The 19,530-nt window shown below is 40.7% G+C and overlaps 1 protein-coding gene across 17 annotated transcripts in view; it reads left to right on the top strand.

Moving 5' to 3' along the window:
- Positions 1-1,027: 1,027 nt before the first annotated feature.
- The window catches only part of Gulp1 (GULP PTB domain containing engulfment adaptor 1), a 253,266-nt gene continuing 234,763 nt past the window's right edge, over positions 1,028-19,530 (top strand). For 7 of the 17 annotated variants that reach the window (XM_076550468.1, XM_076550466.1, XM_042260429.2 and 4 more), the window contains exon 1: positions 1,056-1,471. The gene's annotated coding sequence lies outside the window, so the exon portion shown is untranslated. The other 10 variants (XM_076550465.1, XM_042260432.2, XM_015993710.3 and 7 more) reach the window with 8 other exon arrangements.

Here is a 19,530-nt window from a genome sequence, read left to right as displayed (position 1 = left end):
TCCATTCCCTAATGTTCAAAACAAGGGATTTTGGTTAGAGTACGGTGATCTCTAAACTGTTTCCATTACAAATATTGGGAGGTTGCATCTTTTCTAACAGAACAAGCGTCAGAGAGAAGATCCACTCAGCTACAAGGTCTTTGGAAGGGAATTTCCACTACCTGTCTCCTCACATTACAGCAAAATAAGACGGGGTGTTGAAGAACCCATTTTCTGCTGTCTTCCTTCCCTAACACTAGTCCATTTTAACTCCTGGACATGCAACTGCCACGAGTTGCATCACCTAAGTTTTTCTCTTGTAGTAATTGAGCAGAGAGTATCGAGGCAACAGAAAGAGTAAGCATGGCGATTGGAATACATGGAGGTCTGTCTGCTAGCCTCTTAGCTCTGGCTTGGAATTCAGCATATTATAAAGCACACCGATATTATATGCATGCCAACTTTATCTCTTTCCCCTCTATTTTCGCATCCAAACTAACACCGAGGTAGCTAAATTGTAAGGATTATCTCCAGAAACTTTCGTAGTGGTCCTCTCATTCTCCCAAGTCATATTCCTATGAGAGCACGTTTTTATTCTTTTCCCACTCAAGAGTACCAGACTCATTAAGAACGGTTTGCTGTGTTATCCTTCCAACCCCACACAGAAGTTTTGAATTCTTAGGTAAGCTTAGGAAGGCTGCAAATAAACAGAATGTGGCGGTTGAGGGAATTTTCTTGTTCCTTCTTTTTTTTGGGGGGGGGGGTAAAGGTGGGGGGAGAGTTGGAAGGGATAATGTGCAAAGATTCTGGCTGAGTTTAAAAGAGAAAAAATTATAAAAGAAAAAAGTCTATTCAGCGCAGTAGCGACAGTGTTTCATGACTGAGTCTAGGAGAGGGCACGCCTCACTCTTTATTTATGCCCTTCCTGTGGCACTTTCCCTCTTGTTAGACCGCAGAGGTGTTTTAAATTCGTAAGAAACAGCATCTTTGGAAGGAGGTTCAAAAGGAAACTCGGCGCTGTGGGAGTGGGGCGGGGCCCGCGTTTTCGCTCCGTTCGGAATAAGAACCGGGTAAGGGACAGCCCCTCCTGGGGAGCGGTTTCTTTCTCTCCTCACCTCCCAGCTCCTCCAGGTCTGCCTTTAAAAGCCAGACAGACTGTTCTGCGCTACTGCAGAAAACCCCACCAGCGTCCCTAGGAGACCGGACGAAGTGCGCACTAGGAGTTTCCTTCTGGCCGAGAGGGGGAGCCCCGCGATCCCAGCCCCAGCGACTGGAAGTCCCGACCCAGCCCGGGCCGTCGCCAGCGCCAGTTCAGGCTTCGGCAGATTAGGAGGAGGAGGGAGGGGGCCGGAGCCCGAGAGTCCCGGGCCCAGCGCCGTGTAGACGTCCACAAAGTTTCCTTGTCCGCCACGGACGCGCGTTCGCGGGCCAGGGTCCCCCGAGATCCCGCGTCTGCCCCAGCCAAGCGGCCGCATCCCTCTGCGGAGCCACGGTAGGAAGCCTTCGAGGGCGTCCGGGTCCGGCCAGCTCCGACCAGGTGGCACGGAACCGGGAACGGACCCCAGGAAGCGGGCGCGGTCTGCGGGGCGGGTGAGGGGGGCGCGGGGCTGCGGCTGCCCGCAGGTTGCACAGATCCGGACCCTGAAATTGCAGGGAGTCGGCGGGCGGGGAAGGAGGCTGGGACCTGTTGCTGCAGGCGGGGGCTGTACCGGAGGGAGGTGGGGGCGCCCAGGCTCCCCGCGGTGCAGCGCCTTCCCGCTGCAGCCCCCGCCGGCCCCTCGGGGGAACTTCGCCTCAGTCTGGCACGGGCGCGCAGGGGCCGGGAACGAGCGTGGGGGGTTTGTGTGTTGGGGGGGCTGGGGAACGGACGCTGGACCATCCACTGGGGGTGCGTTGAGCCGGCGCTGCCCAGCAAGCGGAGGCATCGCTGGGTCAGCGAGGCGACCGAGAGCCAACTTCGTTCAGCCTGGTCTCTCTTTTGTTGGGTCGCTGGGAAAATGTGGGCAGGGGGCGGGGAGGCGAGAAGCTCGTGACCGGGCGGCAGATAACTATAAAGCTCCAGTCTGGGGCGGTGTCCACGCGGCTGCCCTTTGGCTGGGCGGGTTAGATCGCTGCTTCTGCCGGCATTGCGTTAGTGGGACCCGAATTGCCAAGCTTGCTCGCTCGCTCGGGTCCACCTCCCGGTGGTGGCCTTGCTCTCGACCTCGCTCCGAAGACGGCACAGCTGGTTCTCTATCCTCGGGCTGCTGGGCTGACTTCCCTGTGTGTGGAGGGAACTCTGGGCCGTCTAGTTTTCTTGGAATGTGTTTACAATGTTGAATGGGACTTGAACAGGAAGCTGGACGCTGCAGCTAGAAATAGCGTGCCAAGGTAGAGTGAGGAAGATCTAACTGGTGTTGGGGAAACTCCCAAGTGTGGGCTGAAAAGGTACCCCCACCCCCTTCCCGCCTTAGTTTTTCTCGGCAGACCTTTTCTTCATTTGCAATTAGACATTTGCCTACATTATTTCAGCCTGTAAGTTTGACAGCTCATATCAATTAGGAGAATGTAATAAATTTATTTTGTGCTGCACCATCATTTAAGAATGAAAACTTCCTAGACTAGGCCAGTTCTAGCTACCCTATTAATTCTAGGTTTGCAGAGGCCAGGATACCGATGGTTTTATGTAGTCCATATGGGTGATCAGGTCGTAAAAGAGCAGATTGGAAGACAGTGAATGGTGAGAGGTGGGAAACCCTGAAAGGAATTGGAAATTTTTCAGATTTGCAAATGGCCTGCTTGCTCTGCCAGCCTTTCCCTCCTTCCTTCTTATTAACAAATAGCCTTGCTAGAAAACCCACCGATTGGGAGAGTTCAGACGCTGGTGACTGCAAGCTTTTCTGGAAACAACGGTCAGGCTAAGGTACTGTTCCACTGCATAATTAAACGCTCTCCTTGAGCTGTCCAGGAGCATTTTCCAAGTTTTTACGACTGACAAGGAAAGAAGAGAGGAATCTGGCTGGCAGCCAAAATCAGACCGAGCTCAGTAGCCTGGCCTGAAAGAGACTGGGGAAGTTGCAGGGAATAATTGGAAAGGGTTGGTAGTGGTACTGCGGCTTAAATAAGGAGGTTCTTATGAAATGAAAATTGTAAATGACTTAGAGTCTTGGGCCGGGGGGGGGGGGGCGGGAAACAACTAGCTAAGCCTAGAATGCAGTTGAGTATCACAAGGAGTGTAAGAAGGCCTGGAGGAGGGAAGTGTGACCTTTATCATCCTTTCTCTGGAATAGCAATGGTACCTTCTGCGCTGATGATGCTTTGCATGTGTTCACACTGTTACCATGTCTCCTCAAGATGCACGCTGTTAGCTGCAAGTTCAATCCTTTGACCTGGACCTTTCTTCCTGGTTTTCCTGGCCAGTAAGAACTGAAGACGGGTGCTGAGCAGATGGTTTTCCACCTAAATTGAATAATTCAGTTATTCTCCAACAGCCTGGATTTGGGGTCATAGAATTAGAATGGAAAGCTCATCTAGTATTTCTTTCTTGTGTTTCAGCAGTGACCCCAGGGAACAGATCTCCTCCTTTCACCTGAAGAAGTACAAGTCAGGGTGATCTCAGTATTTCACACACTTGATTCGAGGCTAGCCAGGGACTCGATGTCTTATCTACAGTTCTGACTCTTTCTATATTCACATCACTTCTGTTTTGTCTGTCCCTCATTTTGTTACTCAGTGAGCTGGGTCTACTGTTGTGGGCCTGGGAGCTGAATGTACAAAACAGAAATGTGGTTGGTATTTCTTCTGGATGTGGGAGTTTGAGGTTGTAAATATCACTCTTCTCTCTGAGATTGACTTTATGAATCACCATGTGCAAAGTGTCTTTCTTGACTGTGACTTCAGTTTTTCCGCTTGCAAAGTAAAGAAACTTTCCTTTACACAATTCCAAGCTCGTTAAAGAGATGAAATGATGTTAAGAGTGTTCAGACTTAAAGGTCATGAGCTTTTTCACTCAGTCGACTGAGTTTATAGGAATAAAATTGGGATGTTTCTATCTGTTATACACACATAATATGTCTGTACATTTAAAATTTTTTACATTTCATTCATAGCTATGATCATAAATTTTTCATTTTTAAAATTTTAAATTTTTTGAGATTTCATCCCAAAGTGCTGTATTTACATCATTTCCACTCCTCTTTAATGACTGCTGTACCTCTTCCCACATTGTCTCAAACTCATCTTTCAATTATTGTTGCTGCATATATATATAAATCACACACACACACACACACACACACACACACACACGCATGCACGCATGCACGCACACGCACACCAGAAAAAAGCCTTACTAATTCCATGTAGTGTTATTGGTATGTGGATGTGTTTAGGATGCCACTTGGGATAGGGTAACCCACGAGGGATGTGGTCCTTTATCTGTTCCTTCATCCCTCCACTGATTGACTGTAACTCTTCATTTATGTGAAATGTACACATCCGTTGGCATATCAGCTAGTGTTGCTGTTGTGTAGATCTTTTTAGGTGACCACATTGCTGAGATTTCCTGAGTGCAGCTTGTCTGTCATGTTTGAAGTTCACTATCCAGCAGTAGTTGTCCTGGTACTCTGGTTCTTACAATCGTTCTGCCTTTTCTAACACAGTTTCCCCTGAGCCTTCGGTGTATGAGTTATGCAGTAGATGTTTCACTTGGGACTGGATCCCTCATGCCATTTATCCCCAGCATTTTTACCAACTGTGGATCTTTGTAATAGTCTGCTGAAAAAAGAACCTTCTTGGAAGAGGAGTGAGAGCCGCACTTATGGGGGAACCTGGTGTAAGAGCTGCATATCAGGCCTCGGAGTATAGAATGTCTCAGGCCCCTTGTTCTCAGATTTTCATTTTTGAAGATGTTGAGTGAGATTTCGTTATGTTAAAGACAAAAGAATAACCAGCAAACTCACTGTTTTTAGTTATCTTTATATTCAAAGCCAGGTATTTTTTTAAGCCTAGCTCGTGTTTTTCTTTGTGAAATGCTAACGAGGATATTTGCAAAATTGTGTTTGTTCAATTGTTTATTTATTAATTTGCATATTTATGCTTGGTGCTTTTGAGGCAGTATCTAACCCTGTAGCCCAGAGTGGCTTGTAACTCAGTGTTTATGTCGTCAAGGCTGGCAGAGACTGGAACTAGAGGCAATCCACCAGCTCACTCAGTCTTTTGAGTTCTGGGATTCCAGTGCAAGCCACCATGTGAGTCCTCCTTTCTTGGAAGCAGCACTTGAGAGACTAAAATATATTTGTAATGTGGAAACTAACTGTTGATAGCCATAACAATTTCTGTAATGGTTCTATGAGAGATTTTGGAGCCACTGATGGATTGACTCTGTTAGTATTTGTTAAATGTTTAGTATGGACATAATTAGTTCTGTGTTAGGATTATAGCCCTGAACTCAGCTTTGCTGATTTGTCTGTATTAGTTTATTTGTTGTCTATATGAATATCTGTAACTCGTGAACTTGTTAGTTGGTGGTACATGATACTTGTGAAATATTTAATTTTTAGTTTCAGCTAATAGGTATCACATCAACAGTGAAGATATACCTGTTTTTAAGTTCACTGTACTATGTAGTATTCATGTAGTATTCATTCCTTAAGGTGAATAGGTCAGTGTAACAGAGCAAACAGAATAAGAATGATAAATGACTCAAAGAAAAAAAAATCTCATTTCTGTAAAATGCTTAATAATAGTCTTTATTATTAGATTTCACATTATGATGAATAATGGATGTGTCAAAAGCGAGCATATATGGAATAAAGTAGTGTTGATTATAGTTGGAAGTTTTCCTGTGTCCCAACCAGCCCTGCAGCCTCTCAGACCCAAGTAAACACACAGAGGTTTATATCAATTATGAACTGGATGGTCTATGGTCAAGCTTCTTGTTAGTTAGCTCTTATTTTTTAAATTAACCCATTTCTATTAATCTATAAGTTGCCATGTGGCCATGGCTTACCAGTACTTTCACGTCTTTTCTTCTGCTGTTGCCTGGCAGCATCTCCTTCCTCTCCTTTCTTCTCCCACTGTCTCTCTTGGATTTTCCCACCTGGCTCCATCCTGCCCTGCCATAGGCCAATGCAGCTTTATTTATGAACCAATCAGAGCAACACATATTCACAGCCTACTGCAAGACATCCGACAACACTTCCCCTTTTCTGTCTAATCAAAAAGGAAGGTTTTAACTTTAACCTAGTAAAATTACATATAACAAAACGGTTATCAAGCAAGAACTACAGTTATAATATCTAGTCTATTTATATTGGGCAAATTCAAAGAAAATATTCTATTTATCCTATATTTGTGAGTCTAAGGTTTCATGTCTAACATCTTTTATCATAACCAAAAGAGGAGAAAGGAGATGCTGTGAACCACTGGTGGGAGAAGCAAGATATGAAAATACCGGTAAGCCACAGCCAGGTGGCAACTTATAGATTAATAGAAATGGGTTAATTTAAGAAATAAGAGCTAGATAGCAAGAACCCTGCCATAGGCCATGCAATTGGTAATTAATATTAAGCCTCTGAATGATTATTTTATAAGTGGATGAGGGACCACATGGCCAGGTGTTACTGGAGAAAACTGGAGAAAACCAGCTACGGTTGATAAAATAGTCAGAATTATCACTATAGATACTTTTGTTGAACAAGTGCATATTTAAGGATATATTGTTAATTTTAATATAAAATGTCTTGTCTTTCAAAATCTTCTTTTTCTCCCACTGTGGAATGGAAATGATGACTTTTTGATGTAAATTTTACTTAGCAGACTGATTTGTTTGTAATTCGAGCTGCAATATTGCACGTTATCTTCTAAAACCTCACAGGATAAAAAAAAGTAATTTATTTGAATATAATAATGAATTCAAAACAGTTATAGAAGCCAATTGCATGGCTGCTGTGAGCCCTGGTCTCTAAGTGTACTAGAGATTGGTGGATTTAACAGTGTTTGCTTTAATGCATTTATAGATGAGGAAGCTTATGTTTGTTCCTACGGGAGCCTAAATATATTCAAATTGGAGGAAGAAAAATGGCATAAACTTTGAACATAGGAATCACTCTGCTTCCAAACTGCAGAGATACTAAATTGAGTCAGATCTTTATTTTTAAAGAGAATACCCGAACATTATTCTTCCTGAGTAAGCCTTGCTGCTTTCAGGCTGTTATTTGCTGTTTGTTATTTGTTTGTGTTTGGTTTATGCTTAGGAAATGTTTTCAGCCACTCTAGTGATGCTAACCATGCATGGTTTTTATTTTTCAAAATAAGAACATAGTTAATTGGCTCACATATTGTGTAGGAGAATGAATGCCAATTTTCTGTTTTCACTGAAGTGCTATACCTGTATCTTGAAATTGGCCTCATGTTCTAATATTCATTGCTTAGACTAATTTACAAAGACTTCTTCCTATCAAACAATATGATAAAGTGATGAACTCTTGTGGCAACTGGATTGCCACTGTATTCTGTACTATATTGCAAAGATTAATAAAGTTTAAGAATTTGAGTAACCTTATATTTAATCTCTAGGGTTCACCTAAGAAAACACATGGATAAAACCATACTGATGCACTCTTGAAATTATAACTTTTTCTTCTGGTATAAATTATTACTGGTAGTGTACATAATTACAGAGAAAGTCTGGCTTATTATGAAGAACAAATTGTATAACAGAATTATGGTCAAAGTTATTTATTCTTGTACTATAGCAGTAATTCAGTGTAATTAGTAAGAAGTTGTTTTATGCAGAGCACTCTCTCAAAGTACAATTTAATAAAATATTTAAAAGTCAAATTTGAGTAAATAAACTTTATTTGAAATGATGCAGTTGCTACCTCTGATAGAAAAAGTCAATTGATACTTCAGATTTATTAAGTAGAATTGCTTTCTGGCAAGAAGGACTATTTCAGATTTGTATAAGTTACAGTGTCTCTTTTCATGAATGAATGGGATTCTAAATATAAGTTGAAAATTTTTAATAGCTGAGTAAGAAATATCATATGGCCAGTTATCATCTTTAATCATTTTAAAGGAAGAATTGATCTTACATTTATAACATGGGTTTGTCATAGGCTTAATTGCTTACATTAAGCAGTCTTAAGAAATTTATGATCAGTTTGGAAAAACAATTCCTAGATAGTGAAAAACCCTTTAAAAAACTTTTTGATGTGATATAATAGATTCAGTGAATGCATTTGTTTGACTCAATGGTTTTCAATTATATCTTTGTAACTTTGCAATTTTCACCTTTTCTCATTTTGATAAATATATGTTTAAACTGTGAATCTACAGAGAAGTGAACTCTAATGTGGTAGAATTTAGGGAATATTATTGAATATCACGTATCCTTTTGTAGTTCTGTGCATATCAATAAGAGACAGAGATAGAACTTGCTGTAGGACTTAATATCAGTAAGAGACAGAGAGAGAACTTGCTATAGGACTTGACACTTTTCTGAGGGACAATGGAGAGGATGTTGAGTGAGTAGGGACAAAGGGAAGCAGTTTAGGAAAAGACTGTGTGGCGGTAGTTTTTACATCAAGTCTCCCTGTTTCAGATGGGCGCTGGAAAAGGCTTGGAAGCATGATGCCATGAAAATAATTTAGCAGCCCCTAGAGATGTTTCTCTTTGCCTCTGTGTTTATGATGGTGATCATTAATTACATGTAAGATTTAAGGAATTTTAACTGTAACATTTTTTAAAAAGTGATCATCTATCATATCTATCATTTTTTTATTTCTCTAGATCTAAGTAACATATAATTGGAGTCATTAAAAATATTTTCTTTGTCAGAGCATTAACTGTGTTTGTAAAGATTATGATCTGGCTAGCAATATTTTTTATGGGGACCTTCTCCTGTTTAAAGTACATATGATATAAAATATTTCCCTATCTGTGGTCTTTTTCTTCTTTTTGCTTGACTTGGTAATTTTGTGAGATACATCTACTTTATTATTTTAAATTTTATTGATGTTTAATTTACGTGAAATGGATGGGTCATTTTACTTTTTAAATGTATGAAAGGAGAAGGTATTTAAATGCATTCATTTGAGGTAGTCAATAAACAAACAACAAATCAATAAAATTATTGAGGTAATACAACTTCATGTAGCCCTCAGTTAGTAGATCTGTACTATCTTCAAGTCCAAAGGATGGAGTGTTGGGACTCAGAAAATAATATCCCAGGCTCTAAGTCTGGCAGGCTTGAACTACTGCTTCTCCATGTGTCCATCCTCTTTCTCTTCTGAAGTTCAAAGAATGGCTTCATCTGGAGCTGTTTTCCTAGGGGGAAGGTAATTATAAAATCTCTTTAACTTGGAATATTGGTTACTGGGGAAAAAAGAGACTGCATGCAGGACTCCCTGTTCAGTCATCATCTGATCTGAGGGCAATGCAGAGACACTGCATAATGTACTTTGTGAACCTCGTATGACCACGTTTGTTTCTGTGTACCCCTTCTTTCATCCTCCCAGGACTTGTCAGCATCAGCCTCCCACCCTGCTCAAGCCTGTGCTTCTTCATATACCTTCAAATAACTTTAGCAACTAAAGTTATTTAAGCTTCAATCATCCGACTTTTGGATACTGATATTTTAATTATGTTTCTTACATTTTCATTCCCCCCAGTACACATATATATACATCAACAAATGGTGTGCCATTTTTCCTATTAAATATGTGAATTGCCAGTTCATTTTAACTTTGATATAATTTCTAATTACTTAAAGCCAAAAATTGAGTAGTTAGTAAGTGGAATCATAATTTTTTAAAGAACCATGCTAGAAATAGTAACTGATTTCTTAAATCAGATACTTGTCTCCTAGGAGTTTTAGCCAGAAACCATAGCTGCCTCAACAGGTACCTGCCCCAATATGACAACAAGAGAGACAAGGATTGATGAAAGGCAGAGAGGAGAGAGGTCCAATCAATGTGGCCACACTGACAAACATAGATAAAGGGCCTGTGTTAGTCAGAGTCCTCTGGAATCACAGAACATATGGAATGAATGAATGAATGAATGAATGAATGAATGAATGAATCTATCATCTGTCTGTCTGTCTATCCATCCATCCATCCATCCATCCATCCATCCATCCATCCATCCATCCACCCACCCACCCACCCACCCACCCATCCACCTTCCTATCTACCTGCTTATCTACCTATCTACCCACCTGCCTATCTGCCTATCTATCTATCTATCTATCTATCTATCTATCTATCTATCTATCTATCTATCTATCTATCTATCTATGGAATTTATTGGAATGACTTATAGGCTGCCATCCAACTAATCCAGCAATGGCTAGCTGTGAATGGGAAGTCTAAGAATCCAGTAGTTGCTCAGTCCCAAGAGAGTGGGTATCTCAGCTGGTCTTCTGTATATGCTGCAATTCCAAACACATAGGCTCCAATGCCAGTGAAGGAATGGATGTGCTGACAAGACGAGAACAAGCAGGCAAGGAAGAAGGACACCTTTCTTCCTTTGTCCATATATAGGCAGCTTCTAGCAGAAGATGTGGCCCTAATTAAAGGTCTGTCTTCCTGCTTCAAGATCTGGATTAAAGGTGTGCCCTCCATTTTGGGATTATAGTTCATTCCAGATATAGTCAAGTTGACAACCAAGAATAGTCATCACAGAGGTCCAGTAATCCCTAACTCTGTCTTTAGGATACTGACATAAGTTTTAAGTTTAAGTAAGTTAAGAGGAAGACTTGTGTCACAGGGTAATCGGTATGCATAATTAAGCAGCCTGAACACTGGTCTTGATTGCTCTTTCAATTCTGCAAGGTGGCTCTGCAAGGTAGTCTAAACAGGTCCTTATGGCTGTCACCTATGAACAGGATCAGTCTGGTTCGTTGGGATGGTTACTTCTGCTTCAGGGTGCAGCCTGAGCTGGGTGGTGGTTGGCTTTGTGAAGTTTTGCTGTTCCTGGAATCCATGGTAATTGCACGTTTAGGCTGTTGTCTACCTCTATGCCTTCAGTTTTGAAGGGAATGAGATAGTTTAGGTTTCTAGATAAGACGCTCCTTGAATTCTTAACATGCTTGGTGCAGAAGTCAGCACGTAACTCAAACTGATGGAGACACACACCGCATGAAAGCAGAGATGTCAGGCTTTCATCCTTTTCCAGGGCCCAAACAAGGAGTTGGTGCTATTTCATACTAATATTTTCTAAGTGATTATTACACATGTGTTCTGTAAACATTTTACATAATAGTACAATTCATCTATAAAAATATTGCCAATTGTAAAATAGTACTATAGCCTTAACATAGCAAATATATCAGTCATTTTATTAATGATACTTAACCTGAGCTGAAAAATGTAGGGGTATAAGCAAAGTGAGGAATAATCTAGTAGGCTCAGAGTAATTCAGTAAAGAATAAATTAATTTGAAATAAAAATTTATAACCTAATTAGTTCACAAAATTACACCACTATTTATTGGTTGTATGGTATCTTTAGTAGACTGATAACATTGAATACGCAGAAAAGATTAAACCAATCTCAGCTGCTGGTTTGAGTAATTCAAAATTGTTTCATTTTAATGCTCATTTGTAAGTATTTATGTAACACACAAATCTTATAGGAATGAAATTAAAACTACAAATTGGAGATCCATCAACGGAGGTATTAAAGTACAGATGTATATCGAAGTTTTATATAAAAAAAAATGACGTGAGTTTCTTTACTAGACTCCAGTCAGTTACTACTGAGCTTTGGCTTCTGGGATTCTCTGTTATACTGTCCAGATTTAGTAAGAATCTTGCTAGCTCAGCTTAGCAGTATCAGTGTTTGATCACATCCGATTATATAACTGGGTTTCTTACTGCCACACCTGCAAGACGATGTCTGATCACTCTGCCTGCATTTAGTAAGGATCCTGCGGGATCAGCTCACCCACAGTCTCCATAACTGGTGACTGGGATGCTTCTTTGGCCTTTGTCTTCCATTGCTCCGCTTCCTGCTAATTCCCAGTTTTCTATTGCGCCCAGTGTTTCTTCCACACTGCAAAGGAGTGGTTTATACCTGTTGTGATCCTGAATGCAGGTTGTCTTGCTTTCCTCTTAAATTTTTTTTTTTACAGGAAATCTTGAAATTTTTAAATTTACTTTTAGAAATTTCATGTATGTGTGTCATGTTTACATTATTCCCTTTCTCCAACCCATCCTGTGTTCCTCACATTCACGTATGTATGTATGTGGGTGTACACACAAGTTCATTTATATAGATCAGAGTATGACTTTGTGGTGTTGATTTTCTCCTTCCACCTTTATGTGAGATCTAGGCGTGGAACTCAGTTCATCAGGCTAACAGAGCAAGAAGGTTGGTTACTCACGGAGCCATCTCACTGGCCCGTGTTTTATGTTATGAATAATCTTTTTCTTTAACACCAGGTTTTCAGCCCCCTAACTCACTCCAACGTGAGTAATCCACTTATTTTCTTGACTTAGGAATTTCTGTTCTTGTGTGTGTGTGTGTGTGTGTGTGTGTGTGTGTCTGTGTATGTGTGTGAGCATTTGCCCTTGTGTCTCAGTGCCAGCAAAGGTCAGAAGATTCCATCAGATGGTGTGCAGCTGGAGTTACAGGCACTTGTGGGCCTCCTGATGATGCGATGTCTGAGAACAGAACAGGCCATTTGGAAATGCATTGTACACTGGTAGATGCTGACCTATCTTTCCAGCCTCTTAACTTAGGTTTTTGATGACTTATTTAGAAATATGTAATTTTTTTGTAGCATGCTTTCTCAAGGTATGAAAACATAACTTTGGTTCTCTTGCTCTAAAAGTGATAGGATTCACCCAGAGCTGAGAACTGGCAAGTATAAGAGTAAAATATATTTTAGTATATCAATGTCCTTTCAAGCCGAAGTAGTTACCCAAATAGTTTAAGCAGGAAATGAAGGCAAGCAAAATTAAAAATAACCTAACAGGCTCAAATAAGAGGTAAGAGTCACAATGGGCAGGCTTGTTGGGAATAAGGGTGTGTGAGAAAAAGAAAGCAAGAAGGTTGTGTAGGTGGTACAGAGTAGGGAAAACAGTGGGTGAGACTGGCTGGCAGTGATACAGATGCTGAGAAGCTGCTGTTAACAGGCACAGTAACTGAAACAATAGCAAGGCTATTATTATATTAGAGTCGGTACCAGCATGGATACTAGAAGCATGTAGGCCCCAGAGAGACGTGGCTAATAACCTGAATACCCAAGGAAAAATCAGAGAGACATCAGAGGGGCAGTTACTGATGCAAACATTCAAAGTACTGGGACCTCCTGTGATGCTGGGATTGAGATGTTCATTTCAGTGTTTTGCATAAGAATGCAATAAACATGCTTAAGATGCTTCACCCATGAGATCATGACCTGCACTCCAAGCAACTAAGGAAGTCACACACTGGGAAGCTTGCTGTAGGAAGCCCAGAATAAAGCATGCTACCATTCTCAGGATTATTGTTCTGTTAGAAGCTGTTGTCCAATGGCTGTTTGGGGGCCTCCATTTATGATTACAGAACAGACATGCACTCTGGTGACCTTGTTTTCTGGTGTAAAAGGGAGCCACATTCTTGCAGTTTTTGAAATGAATAACTGCCAGTTGGTATGAAGTCTGTAAAGGGAATCTCATTACCTATTTTGGAAAATTCAGTAGAAAATGTAGTATGGTATGGGCTCGATGGCTCATATCTGTAATTCCAGCACCCAGGAGTCAATGATAGGAAGGTTGCTGAGGCCAGACTGGGCTGCTCAGTGAGCAAAAAAAAGAGTTCTACTTTCTTGTTTTTAAAACATACTCTCCCTCTCTCTCCCTCATCTCTCTGTCTCTGTCTCTCTCTCTCTCTGTCTGTCTCTCTCTCTGTCTCTCTCTCTCTCTCTCTCTCTCTCTCTCTCTAATCTCTCTGTCTCTCTGTTTCTGTGTATGTGTGTGTGAGCTCACAGTATATCTAAAATGAAGAAGAGACTAAGTATCTGTGAATTATATTTCCAATGCCTTTTTGTGCTGAACTAATCAGACAAAATATAAACTGTCCCCCCCTCATTAATTTGTCCTTTTAGGATCTTTATGACACCTACCCTTTTTGTATACTTATGAATCAGCACCAAAAGATGTTCTTTGAACAGGAGAGTAACAGTAGGAACAGGACTTATAGAGTTCTTTCCGTATCCTTAGCATTATTGTTCTTGTTATCAGTAATTTGCAATTGTGAACTTGTTCTAAGTATCCACAGGTAGCCCTCAATGGAGGCAGAGCAGGCCGCAAGTAATGCCAGCAGCCACTGGAATTCTGCATCACTGTGAATTACCTGAGTGTCTAGACCTGATTCCTTCTTGTTTGTCCTCCTGATGACAAAACAGCCAATCATTTCTTTTTCTTGGACATAGCAAATTGAAATACCTGTGTATTAAGACATTTGTTTATTTTAACCCACCTAATTAAAAAAAAAACATAACTCACTGATCGAGTTGTGTGCATATAACCTTGAGGTTTGCTCGATTTGATTTGTCAGGAGATTAATAGTTTGGATTGTAAGAGTCCTAAATTTGGATGTTGAATGTCCCCAAAGACCTGAGTGTTGGAGGTTTAGACCTAGCACTTGATTTGATCATGCTGCTGTGAGTGAGACTGGAAACTTTAAGGTGGGGTGCAGTGGGAAGTCTTTTAGATTTTTAATGACATTGTGGGACACTGTTCCTTCTCCTCCTCTTCCTCCCTTCTTCCCCTTTTCCTTCTATCTTTTCTATCCAGCTTTCTCTTTCTGTCTATGTTAGTTTCTACTTGTTCCTATACTAATGTTCTGACTCTGCATAGATTTGAAGGAAACCAGGCCAATGTTATCATGTATGGAGACCCCTAAAATTATGTACCAAAACAACTCTTTTCTCTTTATAAGTTGATTGTTTCACTCATATTATTTTAGTGATTCAAAGCTGACTTACATGATGTCTGAATTTCATTTCTGTTGCTTTGATAAAATACCCCGACAAAAAGCAAAAGAGCAGGGAAACATTTTAGCTCACAAACCTATGAGAACTGGGAAGTCAAGGCAACTTGCTTGATTGTACTCAGCTCTGTTTCTCAGTTTTTATTATAGTTCAAGACTTACCCCAGGGAATGATGTTGCCCACAGTGCGCTCAGTCTTCCCATCAATTAACTTAGTTAATATGCTCCCCTCAAACATTCCTACAGGCCAACTTAATGTAGATATCCCTCAACAGATGATTCTGGTTGTGTCTAGGTGACAATTAAAGCTAGCCATTACATAATGGTAAGGTAATTAAAAGTAAAAACAAGACATTGAATTAATAATACAATGGTAAGGTAATTAAAAGTAAAAACAAGACATTGAATTAATAATACTAATAATTTCTAAAGATCTGGCATGTCCTTTTCACTTACATATTTCATACCCCTTTTCTTTACCAAGATGGTTGACAGGATAATCTTAAAAAACTTTTTATTCCTTACGATAGTATATTTTTGTTTTGAGTAGCTTACTTTAAAAATAAAAGTAGCTTCTCGATAAAATTGTAATTTGAAACTTGCCCTAATTTTTGCAAATTTATTTCATAAATTTATCTCTTCTTTGGTAAGTTAGGCAGTTAGGCAGTTGATCTCTTGTGATATTTGAAACCTGGAAGTTTTGAGAGGGTTCTTTTGATTTGACCGAGTGTGGCTGCTAAGTACGACTTCTGGGTCAACTCAGAAATAGGGTGGAAGATATCAGAAGCTGTGTGATGCTTGTTGGAAGAGGGGAATATAAGTTTCAGCCACAAAAGCAGAAGACTGAAGCAGAGATAAAAAGTAGCATAGAGAAAAAGGACGGAAATTTCTGGGGATAATGACAGTGAGTGATAATATGATATGATATGATATGATATGATATGATATGATATGATATGATATGATATGATATGATACCACCTATAGTTAGAAAGACATGAGGTTTTCCTCAGCCATTGTATGTAGGCAAGAGAAAGTTGAAGCAGAGTAATGGGAATTAGACATTATCTTATTCTAGAGCTACTTAGAAGAAAATAATTTTGCATGCTTTGTTTTTTAATTTTTAATTAAATTTTTGATTAATTTAGTATATGCATACTGTGGTCTCATCATTTCTACTTCTCCCTGTCTCCACGACACCAATCCTCAATTTCTTTCAAACTTATGACCTTTTCTTTAATTATTATTGTCTTACACCCACCTACCCTGCTGAATCCATTTAGTGTTGCTCATATATGTACATCTGTTTAAGGCTGACCACTTGAGATTGGAGCTTATCTCTGAAGAACACTGATTCATCCTCTCTCAGCATCTGCTAATTGCCTGTCACTCTTCATCTAGGGGTGGGTATAGTGATATTGTGTTCCTCAATATATTGTGCACCTTAATAAACTTAGCTGGGGTCAGAGAACTGAAGAGCCACTACATAGATATAGAGGCCAGAAAATGGTGGCACACACACCTTTAATCCTAGCATTCTGGAGGCTGAGATCCATCCGGATCTCTGTGAGTTCAAAGCTACACTGCAAACAGCCAGGCAGGGTAACACACACCTTTAACACACACACCCAGGAAGTGATGGCAGGAAGCAGAAAGGTATACAAGGTGTGAGGACCAGGAACTAGAGCTGGTTAAGCTTTTAGGCTTTTGAGCAGCAGTTCAGCTGAGATCCATTCAGATGAGGACACAGAGGCACCCAGTTTGAGGAAACAGGATCAGCTGAGGATTTGGTGAGGTGAAGTTAGCTGTGGCTGGTTCTGTTTCTCTGATCTTTCAGCATTCATCCCAATACCTGGCTCTGGGTTTGTTTTTATTAATAAGACCTTTTAAGATTCTCGTTACAGGTGGGGCTGTCTTAGTTCAAGTTTCTGTTGCTGTGAAGAGACACCATGACCATGGCCACTCTTAGAAAGCAAAACATTTGGGGTGGATCGCTTACAGTTCAGAGGTTCAGTCTCTTATCATCATGGTGGGACATGGCAGTGTGCAGGCAGACATGGTACTGGAGGAGGAGCTGCTGCATGTTAATATGCAGGCAACAGGAAGGAGATTGTCACACTGAGCACTATCTTGAGCATAAGAGACCTCAAAGCCTGCCCCCACAATGGCATATTTCCTCTAACAAGGCTACACCTACTTCAACAAGGTCACACATTCTAATAGTGGCACTCCCTACGAAATTATGGAGATCAATTACATTTAAACTACCACAGGGGCTTTGTAAGATTTACCCCATTCAAGCTACATGTCAACTAATGTTATTATTCAGGTCTTGTTTAGGTGGCTATATTACTGAGATTTCATGCAGGTAGCTTCCCTGTCAGATCTAGAGGACACTGTCTCAAAGCATACACCCTGGTCCTCCGTCCATTATCATTTCTCTGCCCGGTCTTCTGTGATGCTTTCTCAGCCTTCAGTGTAGAGGATTTGCTGTAGATGTTTCCACAATCTGTTTTTCTCTGTACTTTACAGTTGTGTCTCTGTAACAGTTTCCATCTGCTGCAGAAAGAAGGTTCTTTGATACCAGGTGAGGCTATACTTCTCTGTGGATACAAGCATGTTCTAGTAAGGGTTTTACTGTGGTGATTTACATGGTGATTCAACACCTTGGCTCAAGCAACTTCAGGAGGAAAGGGTTTATCTGGTTTATACTTCCATATTGTTGTTCATCATGGGAGGAAGTCAATACAGGAGCAATACAATTGAAGGAAGACAGGAACTGATACAGAGGCCATGAAGGAGTGTTGTTACTGACATGTTCCTCACGGCTAGCTCAGGCTGCTTTCTTATAGAACCCAGGACCAGCAGCTCGGGAGTGGTGCCACCCACAATGGGCTGGGCCTCCCTCATTCACTAATTAAGAAAATGACCTACAAGCTTGTCTGTTTACAGCCTGATATCCAGGAGGCATTTTCTCAATTGAGGTTCCCTCTTCTCAGAAGACAATAGCTTATGCCAGATAGATATAAAACTAGCCAGCACAAAACAGAAGTTTTCAGAATTATACTGATTTAAGAAAGGTTTTCTTGTGGGGTCCATGACCCCTCCAGCTATGGGGAATTGGCTAGGTTTTCAGTACCAGACATAAATTCCCTCCTACTGAGCAGGCCTCATGAGGGGCGATAACAAGAAGTAGGCCTAAAGGTATTGACAACTGGATGTTTGCACTTCTCATTAACCAAGTAAATACAGCACATTTAGTATTACTGGGAAAAAAAGAATTATTTCTGCTTTGGAAACAGCTTGATTTGCCTCTAAATCTTTCGGCTTTTAACATTACATATATTACTCTCTCTAAAGCGAAACTCTGTGGATGTAAACTGCAATTTAAAGACTTTTACGTACTCATGCCTATAGCCACACCCAAATACGTATATGTAACAGGCTTACATTATATCCAGTGCATATTATGATTCTAAACAATATCGAGGGACTAGTTTCCAGAGTGAATATAGTGGAGGATTAAACAAGTTTAAGTATTACGATCAACAGAAACTAAAACAATATATCAAGGACATGAAAGAGGGAGGAAAAAGATTGAGAGGGAAAGGGAAGAGGCCATTGCTAGCCAGTTTTCCACTGTTGTGACAAAATACCTAAAACAAGAAAAAAAAACTTACAGAGAAAGGTTTATTTTGGCTATTAATTCAGTTGTTTCGGTCCATGGTTTAGTAGCTGTGTTAATTTTAGGCCTGTAGTAAGACCAGTCCATTATGGCAGGTAGGTGGAGACAGAAGAAGGCTTCTGATGGCATGGTAGCCGGGAAGCAGAGGGAGAGAGAGGGAGACAGGGGACAAGATAAAGCCTGTAAGAACACGACCTACTCGACCTACTTCTTCCAGTTCGGCCCATTTACTAGTAACCCAGTTAGCTGTGAATGGACTAGATCCATCATGGCCAAGTCTCTTCTCAATAGCCCACTCACTGCCGCTGAGGCTTTGACATGTATGAGAGACACTTCCAAACCAAAATAGGCTGAGAAATGGAGGGAGAGATAGTCACAGTGTAGACATGTATCAGCTACTTTTGTCCTCCTGTGAAATGAAGGAAGAGCATAAGGGAAAAAGGCTTATTATTGGCTCATGGTTTCAAGAATTCAGTCCATCATTGCAGAGGAGGCATAGGAGAGGAGCACTGTCATGGCAGAGGAGCTGAGGCTTATTCATATGATTTGGACAGAAAGCAGAAAAATTAGGCAGGAACCAAAAGTACCTGTAATCTTCAGAGGTCTGACCTGCTGACCTTCTGTAAGCCAGACCTCACCTCTAAAAGCCTTCCGAGTAAGTTGTGTAGCAAGTGCTCAAAACACAGCCTATGGGGGAGATTCATTTCAATATTCAACCTGTAATAGGCATAGTAAAGATATCAGCAGATGGCTTCAACGTATTGGATGCTTGAAATCTAATTGTTTGACGTAATGGGGGCAGAGAACCAATTAGTTGTCTGAAAAAGGAGAAAATGTTTGAGTATCAAAATACTGGATGAGTATTCCTATTGGTTTGGCAAATTAATCCTGATAGAGAGATAT

The sequence above is a fragment of the Peromyscus maniculatus genome, chromosome 13 (assembly GCF_049852395.1).
Source record: "Peromyscus maniculatus bairdii isolate BWxNUB_F1_BW_parent chromosome 13, HU_Pman_BW_mat_3.1, whole genome shotgun sequence".
NCBI lineage: Eukaryota > Metazoa > Chordata > Mammalia > Rodentia > Cricetidae > Peromyscus > Peromyscus maniculatus.
This window is presented reverse-complemented; position numbering and strand designations above follow the sequence as displayed.